This window comes from Canis lupus, chromosome 2, assembly GCF_003254725.2.
Source record: "Canis lupus dingo isolate Sandy chromosome 2, ASM325472v2, whole genome shotgun sequence".
Taxonomy (NCBI): domain Eukaryota; kingdom Metazoa; phylum Chordata; class Mammalia; order Carnivora; family Canidae; genus Canis; species Canis lupus.
This window is the reverse complement of record NC_064244.1, coordinates 35,270,160-35,292,992: the sequence shown is the minus strand read 5'-3', so window position 1 is coordinate 35,292,992 and position 22,833 is coordinate 35,270,160. Positions and strand designations below refer to the sequence as shown.

The 22,833-nt window shown below is 50.1% G+C and overlaps 2 long non-coding RNA genes across 4 annotated transcripts in view; one reads left to right on the top strand and one right to left on the bottom strand.

Moving 5' to 3' along the window:
- LOC112659029 (uncharacterized) overlaps nucleotides 1–19,831 on the bottom strand; it is a 44,862-nt gene extending 25,031 nt beyond the window's left edge. The window contains exons 1-3 of one of the 3 annotated variants that reach the window (XR_003136118.1): nucleotides 19,767–19,831; nucleotides 19,544–19,683; nucleotides 19,066–19,287 (exon numbers count right to left, since the gene is read on the bottom strand). This is a non-coding gene — a long non-coding RNA (uncharacterized LOC112659029). Of the gene's footprint in view, nucleotides 1–19,065; nucleotides 19,288–19,314; nucleotides 19,684–19,766 lie in introns of those variants that run through there. The other 2 variants (XR_007406251.1, XR_003136117.2) reach the window with 2 other exon arrangements.
- Nucleotides 19,832–19,895: 64 nt separating this feature from the next.
- Nucleotides 19,896–21,933, top strand: LOC118354101 (uncharacterized). The gene is made up of 2 exons (XR_004814060.2): nucleotides 19,896–19,961; nucleotides 20,421–21,933. It is a non-coding gene; the product is annotated as an uncharacterized LOC118354101 (long non-coding RNA).
- Nucleotides 21,934–22,833: the final 900 nt, after the last annotated feature.

The window sequence follows — 22,833 nt, the reverse complement described above, 5'->3', positions numbered from 1 at the left end:
GCTCAAGCAACCCTAGGATGTCCAGGTGGGGGCACTGAGGCCACTGACCAGAGGGGAGAAGACGCATCTGACAGAGGCAGAGACTTCAAGGGACCTTTGCCTCTCTGGATCCGTGTCTTGCACCCAGCCCTGTGCCCCACAGCCTAAAATGAAACCTGCTCTGGGAAACCCTGGTGAATGGGTGATAATCGACTGACTGAATGAACAAATGAATGAATGAATGACAACCATTTTATTCACTGTAGCATGAACCTTCCCAGTAATGGGGACTGTAACTTAGTCACTGCCACTCCGGGAGTGCCTGGCACAGAGGAAGTGCTCAAACACTGCTTGTTGAATGATTGAACACCTGATCTGTTTCTTGATCTAGCCCCTCTCTGAGTGTGGAGACAAGAAAGCCTATGAAAATTGTGCTGGGGGTCTCTTTCCCCTGATCCTACCACTCAAAGAGCCAAGGTATAGTCCCTCCCACCAGAGAGAATAAATAACAACCGCAGCACAGCGGACTTCTATTAAATGTAATTGGCACAGCCCTAAGAACTTTGCACAAAGTAACTCATTTTGGCCTCATATCTAACGTTATGAGTGAAATTCTAGGTTTATGCCCATTTTACACAGAAGGAAACTAAAGGGCTTAAAGAGGTGAGATTTGCCTGGGTCTTTGGTCTTCCTCTAGGAAGAGTTGGGGTCAGTTTTCAAACTTGGACCAGCCTGCCCTCTTTATTTTATTTATTTTTTTAAGATTTTATTTATTTATTCATGAGAGGCAGAGAGAGAGAGGGAGAAGCAGCCTCCATGCAGGGAACCTGACGTGGGACTCGATCCCAGGGCTCCAGGATCACGCCCTGGCCTGAAGGCAGCGCTAAACCGCTGAGCCACCAGAGCTGCCCCCCCCCTTTAACCACTGAGCTACCCTGCCTTCCCCAGAACACAGCAGGAGAGGAGATGAGATTCGTGGGCCAGAGAAAGCCATGCAGAATAGAGGCAGAAAAATACCTGCAGGGCCCATAAAGTGTTTGATAAATTCTAGGAGAAGAATAGGAAGAAATAATGAGCATTTGTCAGAGCCTTTTATAGCATATAAGACACTTTTGCCTGCATTCTCTCATTTGATCTTCACCACAGGCCTGGGAGGAAGGTATTATCATTATCTACATTTTATTAGTGAGGAAAGTAAGGCTCCCACACCTCCCAGCTCGGCCAGGCAGGCTGCATCCCTGGGGGTGGGGGTGGATAGTGGTGCCATGATGGGGACTTGCTTCTCCTCTCCTGCAGGTTGTCATAACCTCTCCCTAAATTGTCATTGACCTAAAGAGTAAATCCAGGCTGAGGGCCATATGACATTTCTGGGCTCCCTGTAATCACAGGGGAAAGGCCAGTGGGGGGGGGGGGCAGAGGCTAGACTGAAGGCTACCTCCTCCAAGGAGCTTGCCTGGACATGCCTCCTCAAGAATCTTGCTCTTCTATGAGTTAGCTGTCCATCTTTTCCATTCCTTTGGCAACCCCTGCCAAAGCAGGGCAGGGTTTATTATTTCTGCGTCACCATCAAAGGTATTAGTCAACAACTAGCCACTCTGGCAGTTGGAAAGTAAACGCAGGTGCCGCAGGTGCCGGTTTGCTGGAGCACTGGTTGTTGATGTTTTAAGGAGAGAAGGTATGTGTGGAATGAAACCAGAGCCCCTTGCCCTCTCTAGGGCCCCTCTGGCTCTCCATCTCCTTCCCTAAAGGTCCCCTGGAGAAATGCAAATTTAGATCAAACACGATGGAGGACTGGTATGGGGCTCCTGGCCTAATACCCAGCTGCACTGAATGTGCACTTCTCAAAAGTGAATGGAGGTACCAAGAAGTGACTGCCCTATCATCATTGGGAATATCTTCAGTTCAGCATAGGATCAGTTGTGTACAGATAAGCTTTACCATCTTTAGATGGTAGAAAAATGGATGGAAAAATCCTGCTTCCCACCAACCCTACAAAAATGAGAACCCAGAATTTATGTGATGGAATTTTTTTGTACGCCAGTTAATGCATACAGTGGGGCTTTGCAGTCCTTGTCATTGAAAAGGGGGAGCCAGAGGGACACCTGGGCACTCAGTGGTTGATCCTGGGGTCTGGGGATCATGCCCGGCATCTGGCTCCCTGCGAGAGGCCTGCTTCTCCTTCTGCCTATGTCTCTGCCTCTCATGAATAAATAAATCTTTTAAAAAAGGGGGGGAAAAAGAAAGAAAAGGGGGAGCCAGAGCAGGAATGTGCCCAAACAGGTTTCATGCAGGCATCCAACAAACATATCTGGAGCCCCTCCTGTGTGCCAGGCACTGTACTAGGGCTTGGAGGCCATAGCAATGAACCAGGCAGATGCTCTCTATTGTCAGAAGTTTCCAGACCAGCAGGGGACAGGCAAGCAAACTTGGTAGTGCGGTAAGTGCTCCTAGGAGGCGGAGGGAGAGATGTTGTGAAGCATAGAGAGCTGTGCAAGCCCACAGGAATCTCCTGACCCTATCAAGGAGAGTGGAGGTAGACCCTCGCCTGCATCCTTAAAGGATCTCTAGGAGACAGGTGGTGGAGTGGTGATGAAATCCTGAGCTGGAACCTGGCTTCTAGCTGGTGACCTCGAATAAGTCACTACACCACTCTGTGCCTCGGTTGCCTTAACTGTAAAATAAGGATTGTGATGGTAACTTACCCTATGGCGTTGTAAGAACTAAGTGAGTTAATACATATAAAGCTCTTGGAACAGTGCCTGGCAAATGGTGGGCATCTACTACCTGTCAACTGCGATTATTTTTCCTTGTCATTGTTGTGAGGATTAAATAAGATAACATTTGGGAAACACTTAGCACAGAGTGAGTGCTCAATAAATGTAAACTGCTATTATTTTTGTTATTAAGTAGGTATTTGCCAATACCAGCCAGGTGGTTGGGAGGGGTGAGGAGGAGACAATCCAAGGCAGAGACAACAGGATATGCAAAGGCCTGGGAGCCAGAGAGAGCCTGGTACACGTGGCAAAGTTGAGAAGTTCAATTAGACTGGCACACAGCCTGGGTTCCAGGAGGGATGCAGCATGGGGCTGGAGAGAGGAGAGGCAGGGGTTGGATCTGGAGGCTTTGGTACTAATGAGCCTCCCTCTCTCATGGACATTTCAGCCAACGGTGCCTAGGATGATGCAGGCTGGCCTGGGGGAGGGGGATGGCACTGGCCCATCCCCCACCCTACCCGTGTGGAGCTGCAGGCTGTCAATTAGGCAGCCTCACACAAGAGGCTCTCTTTCCTCATGCGAAACATGTCACATCCGGGAACGATCAAAACAGCTTTGCTTTGGCAAAACGTCTTGTGCTATGTGTTTGTTCTTTGGTGTCTGAGTGTAACTCCTGTTGTTTCTGAGACACCTGTGATTTGCTGGTCCCTGACAGCCATTACCTGCTCAAAGTCTCTGCCTGCCACACAACCCACCTGGTGGTACCCTCACTCCTTTCACTGCCATTCCCGAGGCATTCACTGCCTCCCCAGGGCATGGGGGTTGAGGCTGGCACTGAATCAGACACAGCCGACAGGGATGGCCAATTTTAGAAATTACCTCTACCATTTGGGAATACCTACTGTGTGCCAGGTGCTTTGAATGCCTTATTAACCTGCCCAACCACCCCACGGTTAGGCCTTATGATCTTTATTTAACTGAGGCACAGTAAGGCTGAGGTACTGGCCCAAGACCACCCAACTGATAAGTACCAGAGGTAACATTTGAATGCAGATCCCTCCACACCACAGCCTGTACCCCTGCTAGGACACCAGGCTCTCTCTCTCCAGCTCACTTGTTCTACAGCCCACCGACTCTGAGGGAAGGAATTGGAGGGTGGCTGAGATTGAACAAGGGCAGGTCAGCAGATGAGAAGTCAGCTCACCTGACCCTAGACGCCCCCCAACCCCAGCCCCTGGAAACAGGTTTTTCAGAGGTACCAGCCCCCCAGGGTTGATTTCTAGTGCTCCAGCCCTGAGCAACAGTTCCTGCAGGCAGCCCCTCCCCTTTCTTTCAGATCTTGGATTTATCCTCTGGCCTCTGCAACCTACCTACTAGATCTCCCTTTGAGTTTATACCTGTCAAGCATTTAGTTTGAGTTAACTACTACTACTACTATTATTATTGGTGCTATCATAGCTTATGTAAGGCTTGTGGACCCACCCTCCCCCACCCCCCGACCACCACTTTCTGGGACCTCTGAGAGAGCAGAAGCCAGAGGAGGTACAGATCCTTCATTCTGTGATAAGCTCCTTGAGGGCAGAGCGCTCTTATTCAGCTTTGTTTCCCCAGTGCCTTGAACTACGGGATATTCAGAAAATATTTGTTGAATAATCATATCGACAGCTGCTATGACTGAGCTGCACTGAGCACTTCATTTCATGACCCGTTTAATTGTGATAGTAACCATATAAAGGGGGTATTATTTTCCCCAGATAGAGTCTCTGAAAGATGTGCCATGGACCCCAGTGAAGAAGTGGAGGAGCCAGGATTTAAAACTCAGTGTTGCCTGACTCCAAGCCTGTTTCTTCACCTCCTCTCTTCTCTGAAAGTCCCCCTTCGCATAATCAATCAATGAATAATCAATCAGTGAATGAAAGGAGGAGTCTCACTGCCCTCTGCAGCCAGCTGCACCCAGCCTGACCCTCCCACACTCTCCTAGGACACTGGAGCCCTCTGCCCATCCTGTCCCCTCCCCTGACAGGCTCGGGGCAGAACCTCTCCCAGCGAGGCTTGTTATTTCTAATCTTAGGAGAGAAGCCTCAGTTCAAAGGCATTTCAATTCCTTTCGAGTCAAGGAACAGCTCTCGATTTGCCTCTTTGACCCCCTGCCACCCCCACCTCCTCCTCCAACTGGCGCCAATAACACAAGATAAATCTTTCCTCAGAAATATAATAGTTGTTCTTCCTCTTTCCGTTGAAGCCTCTGCCAGGTAATTAGCATACGCTGACACCTTGATAGCCGAAAAGAAAGGCATGAGATAATTCCCTTTTTCTTTAACCATTATAGTATGAAACAGCCTTTCAATTTGCCAGTTACCCAATCCAGCATTCCCGAACGCAGCCCACCGTGGGACATGTTATTCTAGCTGAAACCACCGTCTCTGGTATTCATCGCCAACCCCAGGTCACACTTGAGAGAGCAAATTCTCCCTCTTCACATTGACACTTCTCCAGGAGGAGGGGCAGCGGGGGGGGGGGGGGGGGGGGGCTCAGTTGGTCTGGAAATTTGTGCAGATGATGTGGTCATACTTGGTTGGGTGCCCCCAGCTGGCAGTATGAGGTCGTGCAAGCGCTGCATGCCTCTAGGGGCACCTTCAGAATCCCTCCTCTTCGCTTCCTCTCCCTCCTCATCTCTTCCTCTCTCCTGCTCCTCAAAAGAAGCGGGCCTTTGAACAAGTCTCTGGGACTCCCTGCCTTTGAGGCAGCAGGAACCTCAGCTTGCAACTGGTGGTCTTCCCCCTTCTCATCAACACACACACACACACACACACACACACACACTACTTGTCTGAGCTCATGGGCCTTACAGCTTGAGGTTGTGCCCAATCTCTTTAGATATGACTCCATGGTCATATCTGTGACCACATATATATGATTTCCTCCTTGTCCTTTAGGGTGTGAGAGAGAGGGGAAGGAACTCCTTCACTCACTTAATTCCTTCATCTTACAAATAATTTATTAAGTGTCTATTATATGCTAGGCACTATTCTAGGTTTTTTTTTTTAATTTTTATTTATTTATGATAGTCACAGAGAGAGAGAGAGAGAGGCAGAGACACAGGCAGAGGGAGAAGCAGGCTCCATGCACCAGGAGCCCGACGTGGGATTCGATCCCGGGTCTCCAGGATCGCGCCCTGGGCCAAAGGCAGGCGCCAAACTGCTGCGCCACCCAGGGATCCCCTATTCTAGGTATTGAAGACAGAGTAAGATGGACAAGAGACAGGTTAGGGTCCCAGCCTTACAGAGTTTATAATCCAGTCCAAGGAAGCGTACAAGGAATTATTAATAAGTCAGTAAAAGATATGATTTGGTGACACATGCTTTCTAGGGAAATGAAACAAATGAGGTGACAGGCAGGGAATGAGAGGACTACCTGAGGCAAGGTGGCCAGAAAGGGCCTGAAATTTGAACTGGTAAATGGATGAAGGCTTATAAACTGGCTAGGTATGAGGTGGGGGGAAACATTCCTTGAAGTGGGAACTAAGTAATCACAACTCACAAACCAGACTGAGAACCTACAGTTGGGTCCATCACTTTGGAGAAGTCTGTCCCATCCTGACACAACTTTGGCTTTCCCTAGCACTAGGGAGGGTGGAGCAAGGGACAGGCAGCTTACTCCTGTTTTTAGTGAGGTCTGGAGAAGTAGCTGCCTGGGTCTACCAGTCACCCAGGCCCTCAGCAAGGCTGAGGACTAGGCCCTGCACACCAGAACAGAAACCAAAAACTGAATCAATCATGTCATCCTGTCAATGGCTGCCCAAGGGAATCTCCAGCCCTCCATTCCTCAACCCTCTTCCACTCTGGGCAGGAGGCTCAACTGCCCCAACCTTTCCCTCCCCTGTTTGCCCATCTACTCTTTCTCTTGGCTGGGACAAGTTCCTTATACCCTCATTGGGCCCAGGGGCTGGGCAGTGATGTTTCTGTCCAATTACTCAGGATTTGCCCTCTCTGTCCCTTGCCTAAGGATTACCATGATTCTCTCATTTGGCAAGTGAAGGCAGGGAGGAGGAGGTCCAGTGGTGGTCATCATCCATCTCATATCCAGGGGTCCCTGCATACCACCAGATCTCCAAACTACCTTGGGGCTTTTATGCTCACAGGCCTCTAACTAAACCCCAATCTGTGCTCTTGTTCCCCTTTTTCTCAATCCAACATCTGTCCAGATCCCTTCTCTGAATAGCCTCTGACAGCTCAGGCCACAATGTTTTCTCCCTCCCTGACCACCCGCTGCATATATCGACTTAACTATGCTTTCTGGCATTTGCTTTGACCTAGGCTGGCATTTGATTAGGTTCTGCCGCAGGTTCTCATCTCACTTGCCTGTGAGATCTCCCTAAATGGACTTTAATAGTAATAATAATAATGCTCCTTCATAGATGGGAACCCACTGGGCATTCATACAAAAGGTTTACATTTCTTTTATCGGTCTCCATAACTACCCCAGAAAGTAGAAAGTGGGGATGTCGAATCCTCCCCGTTTTACAAATAAGGCAACTGAGGTTTAGATAGGCTCACATCAACAACCCCTCACCTCAATTTGCTTCCCCTTCCCCAGCTCAGTCATGGGCACGACTGTTCACCAAGATACCTAGACCCAAAAATGGGGCAACATCACTGTCCTTCACCTCATCCTTTCTCTCACCACTGGACAGTCCCCAAACTCTTACAGACACCTAAGTATCTCTCCAGACCACTCACTGCTTCCCAACTTTATCACCTAGGCCCATGTGAACTGTCTATCAGCCCTCCCTGGGGCAAGTGCAAAGTTCTCCCATCCTGCCCCCACTATTGCCCCACTCCTCCTTCATTCTGTACACTGCATCACAATGGCCTTTCTCTGATGTACAGCCATTTATTTACTCATCCATTCAACAGGCAGTTATTAAGAGCTTACCATATGCCATGACACTGTCCTATACACTGGTGGCACGTCAATGAACAGGACAAAGCCCTTGCCTTCATGGAGCTTATATTCCAGCCGGGAGGTGGAGGACCAATAAGAAATAATCAAGTCAATATATAATATCTAGAGAGTGATAACTGTCATGGAAAGAAAAAAAGCAGAGGAAGGAACTAAGGAATGCTCAGGCAGGAGAGAGGCCTGTTATTCGCAAGATGGGCAGGGTGGGGTGGGGAAAAGCCCTCACAGAGCAACATCTGAAGGAAGTGAGGGAGAGAGCCTTGCTGACACGTGGAGCTCTAGCTTCCAGGCAGATGGAACAGCAAGTGCAAAATCCTCAGCTGGGACTGTGGTTGGCAGGTTTATGTTTGAGGAAGTGTACAGAGAGCAGCAAAGATAGAGGAGTAAGAGTAGAGGGAGAGATTTGGCAGGAGGCCACACCTTGCAGGGTTTGTAGGCCATTTTAAAAACTTTGGCTTTAACTCTGAGCGAAATGTGGAGCCATTGGAGGGTTTGAGCAGAGGAATGACACAATTTGATTTACATTTTAACAGGATCCCTCTAGCTGCTTTGCTTGGAGAACTAACCCTTAGGGAGCCAAGGAGAAAAGGAAGGAGATCAGTTAGGAGGCCACTGGAACAATGTGTGGGGAGATGATGGCTTGGACCCGGGTGGTGGTTCTGGAAGTGGTAAGAAGTGGTCAGATGCTGCATGATTTATGAAGGGAGAGCTGACAATATCTGCTAATGAACTAAATGTGGAGTGTGAAAGAGAGGAGTCCAGGGGGAAAAAAAAGAAAAGAGAGGAGCCTAAAGTGACGCCAGGGATGAGTGCAGATTTGATCTGTCACTCCACTAATTCTCTCTTGCTTCTAGGTTTGTTCAAACCCCTTAACATCGATTATAAGGTCCTTCATGATCTGACTCTCCCACTCACCTCTCAATGCTGTGGTGTAATCTTCACCAAATATTACTGTTCAACAGTTATTGAATGTTTACCTTATGCTAGGCCCTGGGCTAAGCCCTTTACAGATGTCACTTCATTAATTGTACACAACAATCCAATGAAGTGGGTACTATTATTAATCTCTTCTTGATAATATACCCATTTTACAGAATAGGAAACTGAGGCACAGAGAGTTTAAATAACATGACTAAGGTCACACAGCTGGTAAACAGCAGACCAAGGATTTGATTCCAGATATCTGATCCCAAAGCTGTTTCATTTACCATCATGAAAGACTGAAATTTCATTTCTAAAACCAGCCAGGAGCTCATTCTCTTAACCTCTGTGCCTTCCAACAGGCAGTTCCACATGCCTAGAAATTCCCTCCCAACCCTCACACATCCTCACCCCGTCCCCCACACCTCTGTCTGGCTAAACTGCCTTCTTCTGGGAAGCCAGTTAGTGTAAAGTACCCCTGCTCTGAGCTCCCACTGCTGCCTGTACTTTGCCATATTACAGCTCTGCCCACCCTGCCACGGAAGAGCCTGTCTAAGGACCCAATCTCTCCTACTAGACACAAACTCTCTGTCCATGGAGGCGGGGTCTACCTGTCTCACCACTGCATCCAGGAGGCAGAAAACAGTGCTTGGTACCTAAGCATTCAGCAATTATCTGTTGAAGGATGGCTGGGACAGAGTTTAGCTAGGTCTGTGTCCCACTGCTTCGCCTTCTCACAGCCCCTACACTGCTAACCACGTGGTACATAACAATACTAGCATTTATTAAGTGCTTGCTTTGTGCCAGGTACAGTACTAAGCACTTTACACCTGCGATCTCATTTTCATCTCCATTAAAAAAAAAAAAGGTTTTAAAAAAATTTATTCATTTGGGAGAGAGCGAGCAAGCAAGAGCAGGAGCCATGGGGGCAAGGGCAGAAGGAGGAGAAGCAGACTCCCTACTGAGCAGGGAGGACACTGCAGGGTTCAATCCCAGGACCCTGGGATCATGACCTGAGCAGAAGGCAGACATTTAACATTTAACCAACTGAGCCACTCAGCCTCTCATTCTCATTCTCATCTCCATATCACAGGTGAGGAAATTGTACCATTCTGAGTTTAATTCTCCAGGGTCAAAATGTAGTCCCAAGAGATGCTAAACAAATAGTTGATGCTGAGGACACTGATATGACCCTGTGCCTGTTTTCTCTGTATCCATGGCTCTCAGCACAAGGCCAGGCAGGCACAGAGTGGGCACTTGCTTAACCAGTGGGTGAGCAAACCCACAATCCAGCTTTCCAGCCTGAGAGGAAGCCTTCCTCCTTTCCCTGAGAGCTTCCCTTCCCCTCCATCATCTCCCCCCTCACACCCTTAATAAAGGCCCTGAGAGGGACTGACTGAAGGGTGTGATTTCCTCGGGAGAGCAGCAGCATTTACATGGGAACATTCAAACAGGAACAGAATTCTTTCACAGAGCATGGACTCCAGAAGACAGCTGTGGATGGAGAGCTGCTGTTGGGGGAGGGGGTGTCAGGGGGTGGGGAAATGATCTTTTATTTATTTCCCTCTCAGAGCCTTCACCTTTCATTAAAACAGCCTCCGGTTGTAGGTGCACTCAAACATTCATTAGACAAGCAAGGTGCATTAAAAAAAAAAAAAACTAACAATGCCCGAAGGAACACACACACACACACACACACACACACACGCACACACGCACAGCAATAATCAATCTTCGAAAAGAAACCGGTCCTTCAGGCGAGAACAGCAGGCTGTGTTCCTCGGCTCGGCGCTCCCTGGGCCTGCGGCCGCTAGGGGCCGTGGCTCGGTCCAGGCCGCCCACGTGCACGCCCGGGTCACCGAGTGGACCGGCCCAGGAGCTCTGACCCCGGGATCTGGCTTTCGCGCTGCAGCGCCGAGCAGTGGTCCCAGCCAGCCCCGCTGACACCGGGGTCCTTCCAGGCCCCCCCACTCTCCACCTCAGCAGGTTCGCCCACAGAACTGAAGCACACGCGGACTTCTCTCTTGCATCTGTTCGCACATCCTGACTCGAGCGAGGCTGGGAGTTTGGCCCTGGGGATCGTCGTCTGCACAAGGCAGCGGGCATTTTCCCAAAGGTCGGCGGCTGCAGGAGTGGGGCGTGGAAGGCGGTTGTCCCGCGCGACGTCGGCCCTCCTCCACTCCTCAATCACGACCAGCTTCCCGGAGGAGGGGACGACGCCGAAGACGAGAACGGGGGCAAGGAAGTGGCTAGACAGATGGGGAGTGGGAGGCTCTTCCAGCATATGGGGCCGCGTGGGCGGAAGGAGTCTGGGCCCGGCAAGGGGGAGGGGGCACGGGGCTCGGAGACGGTCCCCCCAGCAGGCACGCGCGCCGGTAGTGGGGTGGACGTGTGCATGGGCTGGAGTGGAGAAGAGGTAACCCTCCACAGGTGGGGGCGGGACACCAGGGGCGGCCTGGGTTGCAGGCGCTCGGAAGCCGGCGGAGGGCGCAGCGCGACCGGGGCCTTGCACAAGGGCGCCCCCTGATGGCGACTCACGTGTCAGACACATTTTCCATTTCTCTTCATCAGTAATAACCCTTTCTAGGAGCCAGGGGCTGGATTGGATGTTTGGAGGATACCACTACCACTGTGCCCATTTTTCAGCCAAGGGGACGGGGGTCAGCGAGATAATACACTTAAAGTGCGTCGTAAGAGCCAGGGTTCCAAGCCATGCGTTCATTTACTCAGCAGTTATTAAGTCCCTACTGTGAGCTGAGGGCTGGGGACACTGCAGAACACGAGACCTGCAGGTCCCTGGCATCGTGGGGCTTACAGTCTAGGTGAGGAGACAGCACACAAGTAAACAAATAAATGAGCAAAGTTATTTCAGTGCCGTGTAGGAAATAAACCAGGGTGTGGAGCTAGGCAGCAGCTCTGGTCTCCAGCTTCCCCAGGCTGCCTCCCCCTCACTGCTCCCTGAGGGACTGGGATTTGTCAGCTCTGGCTTCAAGGCAGGCAGCAAAGGTGGCTCTGAGGGTGAAACCCAAGGAGGGGGAAGTGCAGATTCCCAAGGCCAGGAGCTGCTTCTGCCCTGGCACCCCTCACCTGTACCAGCACTAGCACCTGCAGCCGCAGGCTTTCCCTCTGTGGCCAACCGGCTGAATTATTTCCTTATCTCAACCCAATGAGTTTTTAATCTGTCTTTATACAGAAGCCTGACTGCCTGCTCAGGGATTATTACCGAGTTCTCTGCACATCGATCCTGCCTCCCCTGTCTGTTCTGACCAAGTGAGGCTCTGAGATGGAGGCAGGAGGGGTCTGTGTTCTGGAAAGATTTAGGAGAGCACCAGTGCTTGCTATGAGCAGGGGTGCCTACAGCATTCCGGCACAGATGTTTGGGATTTTAGGAGCACTGTCCTGCAAGGGGTGGGGTGCAGGCATGGGTTGGGGAAGGGGTATGAAAGGGTGAAGCCCTCCATTTGAGCTCAGGAGATGGGGCTGTTTCAGCACTATTAGGTCACTATCTGCTCAGGAAGACTGAAGCAACAAGAGGAGAAATGAAAGGCCCAGAGAGGCTGTGATGGCCTGGGACAGGGACAGGAGATGAGGAGAGGATTCTGGCCTCAACTCTGCTCTTTACAAGCTGTGTGCCCTTGGGCAATGACTCCTCTGTAAAATGGAGGTGGTTACGAGGCTATTTAGTGAGGCGGTATACGCACATGGTCTTCACACAGTTAAACTCTCAATAATGTCAGCTACTGTTATTAATACCACTATCTGTAAAATGGGAGTAGGAGTACTGGCTCTACTTCCTGGACAGATCTCTTGTGAAACTCAGACGGACAGAGGCGCCAGGCCCACGAGAGGACTGCTGTAGATCCAGGGCTAGCTCACCAACACTAATAAAGGGGTGAGGAGGCGTGAGGCAGACACACAGCTTCAGTCACTCCTGCATTGGGTCAGTGACAGACAGTCTGACGGCCGTTTAGACGTGCAGCCTAGATACACCCTCCCCTGCCTTCACACCTGGTCTGATAGCAGGGAATGTGGGACAGAAGCTCCCACATGTGACTTTTCATCTGCCCTGGTGCCACTGGATACTTGAGAGTGGCCTTCCAAGTATGCAAATCCAAGCATCTCATTCACTGCCCAGGCACAAGCCCCAAATACCTTCCAGGGCCTGGGGAAGGTCTTCTGTTGCCCCCTGGCCTCCCACCTCTCCTGTACTTGGTGCTCTCTGTGGTGCATGCGCAGGGGGTATCCTTGGGGAGGGGGGGCGCGCCTCAACCCCTCTGGCCTCTGCCTTTGCAGATGCAGTTCCTTCCTCCTGGGAGACTTTTTCCTTCAATCTCTAAACTCTTGAGGACAGAGACTGGGTGTATTGGTTTATCAAAAGTGGTTGACCCATAAATATTTGTTGAATTCAACTGATTCCACCCCCAGTCCTGGCCAGCCAGCCAGCCCACTCTTTCTGGCCTCAGCTCAAAGCTCCCTTCTCAGGAAAGGCCCTTCCGCTGTGGGGCCTGGGTAGAGCCTCATTTCCCCTTCTAAAGCCCCCTGCGCTTCCCCTGGGGGAATGTACATGTTTGATATCCGTCTCCTTCGCTGGACTAAACTCCACAAGGTCAGGAGAGCTCTGTCTTGTTTACTGCTTTATCTTCAGTTACCCAGCATATAGTAGGTATTCCGGATGTATTGTGGATGAGTAAATAAATGCATGATGTCACTGGGACTCCATGCCTTCTCTTTTAGTCCCTCCCACTCACCCGCCTTCCGCATCTTCAGAGGAATAACTTCTGGCATCTCAGGGCTAGGTTTTTGCTTTCCAACCTGTCTTTTATCTCCTCCTTCCACAGCCATCCACTCTCAGACCCTGCCCTGCTAGGGACACCCCTCTGGCTGGTTGCCTCTCCCTGATGAAGAGCTGGGCCTGCTCTGAGCTCCTGGGGGCGAGCCTAGCCTTGGGCAGCCTGGACCCACCTCCCTTCCACCCTCCAAAGAACACAGCTCTGGGTCTGCAAACACCAGGAGGCCCGGCACCTTTCCCTCACCAGCCAGCCAGGCCTAGCAAATGCCGAGTCATTGCCAGCTGCTGCCTGTCTCCAGCTCCTCCAGCCTAAGGAGCCACCAGGAGCAAACCCAGAACAGTGGCCCCTGGCAGCATCTGAAGCCCTTCACCCTTGAAGCCAAGGAGTTTCCACTCCATCTCTATAGCCTCCCGCCTCTGCACCGGTGGAAGGAGGCCCTAGAACCAGGGATCAGCTCTGGGGTGGCAACACCAATGCCATGCTCTCTGTGCCACCTTGCCACCCTCTACTCTACTGCCGAGGGCCTTTGAACACATGCCAATGACTCAGCCTCAGTTTCTCCACAGGGCCCTTCCATTACCAAGGAGCTACCAAGGTAACATTTACAGGACTGCATCAAAGCTTTGGTGCCTGTGAATGCTGACTAATAATTAAGTCCCTACGAACTGGCTGTAGATAAGCATAATCCCTTGCATTTATACAGCCCTGAACACATTTCAAAGCCTTTTCACATATATTATCTCATGATCTCCCACAGTAATCCTATTGGGTAGTTAGTAGAAGGGAAATTAATGCCCTTATTTTGTAGAGGAGAAAACCAAGACTCAGAGAGGGAAGAGTCTTGTCTGAGGCCACACAGCCTGGGGGCAGGCCAAAGCTGGGCCCCAAATACAATCATCCCCTGACCCAGGATCCTGGAGTAGCTTATATAGCTCACCTCCTTAGCTATCCTGCCTAATTCAGTTTTCAACAGCAGCAGCAACAACAGATAGCTGTTGAGCACATATATATGACCTGACTTGCGTTATCCCCTTTAATTTCTAACAGAACCTCATGATATTGGCTATATTATTAGTCCTCATGTCACAGGTGATGTGGCCAAAGCTCGAAGAAGCTAGTTACATCCAGGGCATAATGCTGGTCTGTTTGAACAATCTGACTTTAACCCCATTCATAGGCTCTCCCTGCCTTAATTGAGGCTCCTTCTCAGACCCAAAACCTCCAAAATCTCCTCTGTGGAGTCTGGGATTCTTAGGAATCTGTATTTTCTATGGTTCTATGCACTCCCAGTTCACTCATTTAACTTACATGTTCATTTGACATTCATTGAGGCCTTTCTGTGTATGCCTGGCATTAGGAATACCACAGTTGTCAGTGGCTCAATCTCCTGCTCTGAAGGTGCTAGCCCAGGCTAGAGAAATCTGGGAAGACTTCTGGAAGGAAAGGGAACCCAAAATGAATCTTGAGAGATGAGTTAGGAGGCGGACAGCAGAAAAAGAAGGAAGAATGTTCCAAGTAGAAAGAGCCAGGGGCAAGAGACAGCAGCATCTGTTCAGGGACCACATAAGTGAGACAGTTTGGCTCGAGGAGAGAGGTGGTGAGGTTTGTGCAGTGTTGGAGAGGGACATGTGGCAGGGCAGTGATCTGATCAGTTAAGGATGCTGTGGAGGCCATGTGGAGGATGGGTCTGGCACTGGGGATATAGTCCACTCTTGTGCAAGATCTTTTCCAGTCATGTTTTGTCCTAGACCCTTGGAGCGAGTCCTGTAGGCTGTGGGAATGTGGGAGGGCAGTCTTCTAGGGGCACTCTTGGATGAGCTTGGGGGAGACTCTGGAGGCCAGGGGAGGGGTTTGATTTGTCGATGGGGTAAGATGTGAGAACCAAAGCTTCTCCACAGTTGTCCTCAATGAGATACCCATCTGAGAGCAAGCAGAAGGAAGGGCATTCTAGGCAATGGGAACAGCTTTTGCAAAAGCCCAAAGGCAGAGATCCCAAGACCAGCTGTGGAGCTACAGTATTTCAATATGGCTGAAGCCCGATCTGGGCTGGGTGGAGCCACTTCTGTGCAATAGGAGAGAATTCAGGCCTTAATACGTAAGAAGAGTCCAGGGGCTTTGTAGATTGTACAGCTAGGTTCAAATCCCAGCACCTACTAGCTACTAGCTACATAATTTGCCCACCTCCTTGGGCAGATTACTTAATTTCTTTGGTTCTTAGTTTTCTCATCTGTAAAACGGGACTGTGAGGATTATATGAAATAACACACACACACACACACAAAAAAAAAGAAATAACACACAAAGCACTTAGCATATAATAAACATTCAATAAATGCAACTAATATTATTATCACTATCATCAATATTATCATTAACAGTTCCACAGTGGAGTACCACTTTGTAAGGGAGAATCTCATTTTAAAAAGTAAAAACAAGCTGCAACGTGTGCTTATCTATAATCTCTACATTCATAGATAATGTGTGAAATTTCATCTGTAACTGTTTTCTCAGAGTGTCATCCCATCCCAAATCAAATGATGGTGTTGGATGCTAGATGCCCTCATAGGAGTGATGGGGGCATTACAGCATCTGGCAGCAGGCTGGAGGCTGGGAGCAAGTGCAGAAGAGGGGAGGGAGGCCTCTCTCAGGCCTTGGAGGGGGTGACAAGACCCACAGTCCTCAGCCAGGATGGTAGGGGGCATTTTGGGGATTGGGAGTAGCTCTACGTTGAGAGATAGAATCAGTGTATTTTTCTGGAGTGAACGTAGTGAGCAAAGAACATAGGACACAGTCTCTGTTTCCAGAAGTTTTCAGTCTTCTAGGCTATAAATTAATCACTTAGAATCTGAATTGTTTAGAGGATTAAGATTTTCAGGTGTTAACCATGAGACACATAGCTCCAACATGGTCGAACAGGCAAGCCAGGCCCAGAAGGCTGTGCTCCAGAGTCCTACCTGGTTGGAATCCCACCTCCCACTATTAAATTGAGAGGCTTAGAAAAGCTACTTCTTGGAGTTTTGGTGTTCTTACTATACAGCTGGACTGAACATTAGAACTACTGCAAGGGGGGCAGCCCCGGTGGTGTAGCGGTTTGGCGCTGCCTGCAGCCTGGGGTGTGATCCTGGAGACCTGGGATCGAGTACCGCATCGGGCTCCCTGCATGGAGCCTGCTTCTCCCTCTGCCTGTGTCTCTGCCTCTCTCTCTGTGTCTATGAATAAATAAATACAATCTTAAAAAAAAAAAAAGAACTACTGCAAGGGTGGTATAAGATTCAATGAAATAATGTATGTAGAGTGCTTGACACAGGGCCTGGTAGGTGATCAGGGCTCAAAAACTAATAGCAGTCATTGCTGATAGGATGTCCTTCCCCTTTTGGGAAGTTTGATAGGCTTTCTCACAACTTCATAGAGGGAGATGAGAGTCAGGGGCCTCCTTTCTGCCTGGGGATGGCATATGTCTCAACCAGACTACTGTCCCTTTAGGCAATGGCAGGTGTGGGGGGGTCCCCCACCTACCCAAGAGGGCACAGGGTAGGGTGAGGTCTGCATCAGGAGTGCTGGTGTGTGAGGCATCCCTGGGTGGCTCAGCGGTTTGGCGCCTGCCTTTGGCCCAGGTTGTGGTCTTGAAGCCCCGGGATCGAGTCCCATGTCAGGTTCCCGGCATGGAGTCTGCTTCTCCCTCTGCCTGTGTCTCTGCCTCTCTCTCTCTCTCTCTCTATCTCTGTGTGTGTGTGTGTCTCTCATGAATAAATAAAATAAAATAAAATAAGATAAGATAAAATAAAATAAAATAAAAAGGAGTGCTGGTGTGTGGTCTTGGTGGAGATAGGGAACAAGGCCAATCATTTTCCTCCAATCATGTTTCTGAAATTCAGAAACATGAAGTTTTAAAAAACAGCACATACACAAAGAAATGTGTTTTTTTGCAGCTGTCTTGGCATTTGGGGAGTAATTTACCAACTTCAAGTTCAACTTAATGAATTTGGGGGTAGGCAGCTTCCCTGGGAGTTCTGCTTCCTAGTAATCTGCGGTTGCCCAGCCGGCAAAGAGGGCCGAGAGGGTGGTCGGCAGGGAGCATTAACAGTAACACGTTGTGTATTTGTCATCAGAATGGAGCCCCCGGGCACAGGGGTAGTGCCCATGGCTGCTCAATGGTGTATTTGTCATGTGGCCACTGACACAATCAATTGACCCCCTTACACACCGGTGTTTATTAGCCATTGTATAAATATTTTACCCCTCCCCGGCTGACACATAATCTCTTCTTTGCTGCCTCTGACAAATGAACATTTCTCTGTAGACTCTTAAATGAGTATGTGTCACAGCTATGTCACTGATTAATTTTTTTTACCACCATGAACAACGATGCATAGAAATGTAACTTATATTCATTTCCCGGCTTGAGCCCAGCTGTCTAAAAAATTCCACCAGCTTCTACAACTGACAGACAGCTATCCCAGCACTTGGGCGTGCCGACATGTGGTTGTGTGAGTGCCAGCTTGTTAATTACGGGCTTTTTCTTCCGGCCTGGCTGCCGAGTTACCAGCCACAAGGATCTTAATCACTGTTGGGGCCGGGAAGGGCCTGCTTCAGAAGGCTCCAGGGGCCGGCTCCCCAACCCAGCCTAACCACATGCAATTTTTTTTCCTCCAAATGTTGGCCACCTTTTCCTCTGGGCCTTGGTTTGGGAACACCCCTGAAGGTACCCCGGTAACACTCATCACCACCTTAAACTCTTTACCCTCTGATCTATCGGACCATGAGGGTAGGGATGGGATCTTATTTGCTGAGAACAGAAATATTTGCTGACATTAAATCACCTAAGGTGTAGTTATTGACCAATGTACCAGCCAAGTGACATGTATTATTTGCTTCGTCTTTTCAATGAATACTCTTGGAGCCCCCACTATGCAGGCCTTTTGATCTGGGGCCAGAGGAAAAGGTGACTATTGCTTGGAGAAATGATATGGTTAGACGTGAGTGGGAAGCTGCCCCTGGAGCCTTCTGAAGCTGGCCCTTCCTGGGCCCAATAGTGATTAATGTCCTTGTGGCTTGTTCCTTGGCAGTTAGGCCAAAATGAAGTTTAGGTTCTAGTGGTAGAGAACTGGAGGTTCTCGGGGTACAGACTATTTGTACCCTGGTTTGCAGCTGAGGAAACTAATGGACCATTCTTGCCACTGGAATCATCTCACCCTAGAGCCTGTATACCTAACCATTTTTGGGCAAACGTCCTGACCCCACTATCCTTTCCCTCTGGGTTGCCTCAGTTTCTCCTCCACTACAGCTCCCCTCCCCTCCCTTCCTTTCTTCTCCTTCACACTTGCCTCTTCTTGGCAGATTCTCAAGTCACCTTGGGCTTCAGAGCCGACTCAGCATCCCTCCCCAATCCTGCCCCTGTCCATCTGCTGCTTCCCCCTCCTCACCCACCTACCCACTGGCATAGGACTGAGCCTCCAGCAGGTGTCTAGGATGCCCCCACCCCACCCCCTACCTCCATGCACCTGTGTCCCGTGCACCTGTGTCCCTTCCCTGATATCATATAACCACTGGCTGGGAGCCAAGTGTATGACACCTGGGGACACTTCCAGTATATTAACTAGCTCACACCAGCTCTGCCATCACCCACAAGGCTCTCAAGAGACTGACCCAAGAAATAGAAAACCTTCCCCCTGCACATTCAGGGAATTGATACTCTTGGATGCTATGTCCATGAATCAGTTAAAACCTCTGAAAGATGCGGTAAGGCAGAGAGCATGGAATGGGAGTAGGTCTGCATCCTGGTTCCTCTGTTTACCCACTGTGTCCTTGGGCAAGTCACTCATTTTCTTCTCAGGACTGCTGGAAAGGTGAAAGGAGCTCACGTGGAACAGCACCCAGCATGGTACCTGGCACGTTACAGGAGCACAGTAAATGGCAGTTTCCTTTCAAAGAAAGAATTTTCAAGACTGTCCCATCATGACAAGTATATTTCCCCATCCAAGAGAAGAAAAGCTGGCCAAACCTGTCTCCAGAGACACAAGCATGATATCCCCACCCATGCCCAACCTAGGAGGTGGCCCTCTAGGACCCCATGTAGCAGGTAGCACTGTGGCTCTCCTCCTCTCCAGGCCTGGGTAATGTGGGAAGAGGGGCAGCTCCAGCTGCTAGGGGTGGGTTGCCCAGACCATGTGCCCTTACTTTTGATAAGCATCATCCAAAATAATGGCCATGTATGTACATTCAGTCCATGCGGCACTGAAGAAAGTATCTACTTATGTGCATCATCTCATGGAAAAGACATAAAGCCCTTCTGAGTTGGGTATGACTGACTTCATTCCCTGAGTGAAAAAATTGAGATACAGAGGTTAAGAAAACTACCAAAGGTCACATAAAACCAGGACTTACTTGAACTTGAACCTACCTGCTTCCCAATTAAGGGCTCTCAACTACCACCACATGTTAACTCCCCCAGATCTTCTTCCCCGCTCCCCAGGCATGCTCCAGGGAGTGGGTGGCACCTGCTTTATGATGTCATCGAGGCCTTGCAGTATGATGTCAAGGACCCAGAGTGCCTACCCTGCCCTTCCTGTGGGGAGTCAGTGGCATTGAGAGCAAGGTCAGAGGAAGGAGAGCCTAGATGACACAGAGCTGGGTGGGGACCAGCTGGGGAGGGGGCTGATCCAAGAAGGCCCACACAATGAGCTTTGGTTGGAGGCTTGGCTGTGCCATCCCCCATAGATTTTCTTGTTTGAAATGGAGCATGGAGCCCCGGAAATCAGGACAAAGGCACCACCCACAGTTCTGGTCTCGATGACTCAGATTCCACCTCCCACAGCCTCCTCCTGTGTGTGTTTCTGAATGTGTGTGTACCGGAGCATGTGCCCCGCCAGTGCGTGAGGCTGTCAGCTGTGCACGCGTGTATGCGCGTGCATGCACAAGGAGGGGGCCACATGTACACATGCCTGAGCTGTGTCCCCCTGCATACCAGTCTCCAAGCCTGAGCCCTGAGAATGTGATGACCAGTGGTGTCAATGACAATAACGATGTTAATAGCTAATGCACTTCTTTTGTTTAGAGACACTGTGCTAAGGCGCCTTCCATTGTGTGGAATCTTTACAAAAGCCTGGGGTGAATACTATCATTATTGCCATTCTACCGGTGATGAAACTGAGGCTTAGAGAAGTTAAGCTGTTCTTCCAAGGCCACACAGCCAGAAAATGATGTAATTTTCAGATGCCAAAGTCTGTGCGCATTAAGATGGGGTTCCCTCCTTGCCCTCTCTAGAGTGTGGAGGTAAGACCCAAGGGTCCTTTGTAACCCAAAACCACCCAGCGCTCTGAAGGAAAGGGGGCCAGAAGTCAGCTTTGGAAGAGAAAGGGGGGTAAATAGCAGATAGATGCCTGAGCAGGAGGGGGGCAGGGCAGTTGTCTCTCAGAACAGGTGTCAGAGAAGCTGTGACAGCCACTTAGAACCACAGTGGCAAGCCTCCTTTACATGGCTATTTGCATATATTTGCATTCATTTGCATCACCAAATCTGTGGAAACGGCCTTAATGGTCCCTGCCTCAGAAGACTGGCAGAAGCTGAGAGGGTGGGAGTGACAGGGAGGGCCTGGGGAATTCAGGAAGGGAACGGAGGGAAGAGGCAGTGCTGTGGAGGCACTGGGAGGTGCTGGGCACTGCTCAATTTGCAGGAGAAAGCAGGAAGATTCTCTCCCAGGTGCCCTGAGTCTCCTTCTCGCCCAGAGTCTATCCCTTGAGGGCAGCAGGAAAGGGGGTGGGAGATTCAGAGAGCCGGGAGCAGAGCGAGGTTTGGGACCTGGGTTGGTGGGCAGCGCTCAGGAGGAAGGCCGAGGCTCAGACCTCGGTCGGGACCCCAGCCGCCGGGTCCTGGGGAGGCTGGCCAGAAGAGAGAAGGCCTCGCTCTGCGTCTCTCCGCTGGGGGGCCTCCCACTTGGCTGCCCGAGCTCATTGGCTCGGTGTTGGAGCGCCATCTAGTGGACATGCTCCAGAAAGCACACCTTCCTCCTGCCCGCTCTGGTGCAGCCCCTTCCTTCCGGTGCCTGCACAAAACCTGTTTCGACTTTGCTAATGCCGAGAAAGGGCATGGTGCTGAAGTAGGAAGCTCCGTTTCAGAAGGCCTCCGTCTCTGCTGTTTTTCTGCTCGACCCAATTTACTCATGTTTCGTATTTTGCCTCTGAATAAGCCAAAGAAGCTATGCTCACACTTCAAGGCGGAAGCAAGAAAATTAATCATTCTCTGAGTTTTGTCCTAGGCCCCAAATACCTGATAACATCTAAGAAAAGCCAGATCCCAAACATGTTCCAGTACATTACGTTCAAACAAACCTTAGCTGACCCCTACCTTCGGTAATTTATGAGATAATGCCTATTGTTCATTCACCTGATACTGGCCTTTGATTGGATTGTACCACGGACTCCTGAGGAAACAGTACCCCGGACCCTTTGCCAGAATAAACCCCTAGCTCCAAGCAACAAGACTCATTCTTCTCTCCTTTCTGAGTCTCCTGGACATTCCCTCTGCTATCCTCTGTCACTCACATGATTCAGTAAACTGTTTTCACTTTCTTTGGCTCACATTTGATTTCTCTCCTACATGAAGCCAAGGACCTTTCTGGTTGATCCTGTGGGACCTAGGTCCTTGGACCCAGCCAGCCTGCATCAGTGCAATCTGGTCCTGCAGCCCACATCTGAGTGGAACCTCGACTTTCTGGAGGATCACCCTCAGGGAGCTTCCCACAAGGCTCAGGCCAGCCTAAAATTGGCTGATAGAGCTGAGAGGTTAAGAGCTCAGGCCCTAAAGGCAGAAAACATGGCTGTGCCGATTGCTAGCAGTGTGACTTTGGCAGATGAACCTTCATTTTTTTTAAAGATTTATTTATTTATTTATGATAGACATAGAGAGAGAGAGGCAGAGACACAGGAGGAGGGAGAGGCAGGCTCCATGCCGGGAGCCCGACATGGGACTCGATCCCGGGACTCCAGGATCGTGCCCTGGGCCAAAGGCAGGCGCCAAACCACTGAGCCACCCAGGGATCCCCCAGATGAACCTTTAAATCAGTAATCTCATCTGTAAAATGGGGGTAATAGTATTTACTTGTGAGAATGAAAGAAGATAGATGTTAAGAGTTTATCAGTAGGGTCAGGACTGAGCAATGCAAGTGCCTGGAACCCCAAATGTAAGGAACTTGGGACTTATATGACACTGGAAGCTTCTTAAAATTTGTGTCCTAAGCTCCTGATTCTTTTCGTTCTAGCACTGGCCCTGCTTATCAGCACATTGCCTGGCACACGAGGAGCACCTCATCAGCAGGAGTTATGGGCGATGTTGTTATCATATGGTTACTGCTGTGATGATGTTAAGGGCTTGGGAAAGGCAGCACCCTATCTCCAAGACCCAGGAGAAAGGAGCACCCCAACTCCCATCTGGCCTGGTCTGGCAAGGATGTGAAGCGAGATCAGAGGCCA